The sequence below is a fragment of the Triticum dicoccoides genome, chromosome 3A (genome assembly GCF_002162155.2).
Source record: "Triticum dicoccoides isolate Atlit2015 ecotype Zavitan chromosome 3A, WEW_v2.0, whole genome shotgun sequence".
Taxonomy (NCBI): Eukaryota; Viridiplantae; Streptophyta; class Magnoliopsida; order Poales; family Poaceae; genus Triticum; species Triticum dicoccoides.
The window spans coordinates 689,611,673-689,613,513 of NC_041384.1; positions in this window are offsets into that span (position 1 = coordinate 689,611,673).

Genomic DNA, 1,841 nt, shown 5'->3' on the forward strand with positions numbered 1-1,841 from the left:
GGGCGGGGTAGAGTTTGAAAATTGTCCTATAGTGCCGGTTTGTGCCACAAACCGGTACTATAGGTCAGACCCCTTTAGTACCGGTTCATCGGTACTAAAGGTTAGACCTTTAGTACTGGTTCGTGCCACGAACCGGTACTAAAGATGATCATGGGGCCCCGGCCTGACGCCAGCCTGCCACCACCCCTTTAGTACCGGTTCGTGCCACGAACCGGTACTAAAGGTTCAACACGAATCGGCACTAATGCAAATCCGTTCGAACCGGCACTAATGGTACCATTTGTACCGGGCCAAAATCAAACCGGCACTAATGTGCTTCACGATTTGACCCCTTTTCTACTAGTGGCTATTGGTTTGGGAGTATGCATTAGTCACAGTACTCTGTCGCTTTTCCAGCATATTGTTTGGAAATTGTCTGCCTAGTCTTGGTTATTTTGTACTTCCTTCGTTTCTAAATATAAGTCTCTTTAAAGATTTAAATATAGACTACATACGGATGTATATAGACGTATTTTAGAGTATAGATTCACTCATTTTGCCCGTATGTAGTTTATATTGAAATATCTAAAAAGACTTATTTAGGAATGGCGGGAGTAGAGTAGTAGGTAGGATAAGATGAGGGTGATTCAGATTAGAGTTAAATACACGTACGTTCTTGTACTAGTGTGATTAGTTTGCTTCATTCCTCTACTCCTGAAATGCTGAATGGATATGAAAGACATTTCTTTGTGACACATTTTATTCTAAATCTTGCTAGTGTGATTAGTTTGCTTCATTCCTCTATACCCAGTCGTTGTGTCCAAAGATAGAACAACAAAGAGAAAAGTGACTTAGATCCTGAAATCAATCCCCATTGAGCACTAACTGATCCTATTGTTGAGCTTACATTCTCCCGTGATAATAAAAAATAAAAAATATAGTTAAACGTAGGAAATAAAACTGAAATGTTTGCAGCAAATATGCTCATGCCTTTACATGCATAAATTATTGTGTAAAAATGAAAACAAATTTAAAACTGTGCTAAAATAGCATTTGAATATATATTTTTAAACACAACCTTAGAGGTGGTGGAGTGGAGTTTAGAAGGTGGAGTGTAGTTGGGTGAAGTAGAGTAGTCCCAAACACAACCTTAGACTGATGAAAGCAATGTGACATACTCCCTCCATTTCTAAATATAACACATTTTAGAGATTTCAATACGGACTACAGACGGATGTATATAGACATATTTTAGACTGTAGATTCTCGCATTTTGCTCCGTATGTAGTTTATATTGAAATCCCTAAAATATTGTAGACAAGATTATGTGAAATTATGTCAACAGTACGACTATATAAAATGTGAAATTATGACTTATCTTGAATTGAATCTAATGATATATGGGTAGATTTAAATGTTTTTTTTCTCCACAACCAGTATGTTTCCAAACTTCTGTAAGAAATACACAAGCAATTGAACGGAAGCAAAACTACAATTGTACGTGCTGTTGAACAACGTGTATGATGATCAGACCGGAGAAGGAGTTGCCTTGTGGCTAAAGGAGTCCTGTAGCGATGACGTTTGGTGACTCCATGCCAAAGAGGCCCCATCCAATCCAATTGCTCGGCAGCAGCAGGAGTTTGCACTGTTCTCCGGGCCCCAAGAAAAGAGACGATCATAGCTTCACACCACTTCCCTTGCAGCAGCAGTGTCCTCTTGCTGCACTTGCAAAGAAACGTGCTACTATACGTACGTATTATTATTTAAGGAATTTTGTAGGAATTTCATAGGACAAGAATTTTATAGGAGAAATTATTTTAGAGCATTTTGGTTTGTAGGAATGGAATCCTATTTTTGTGGAG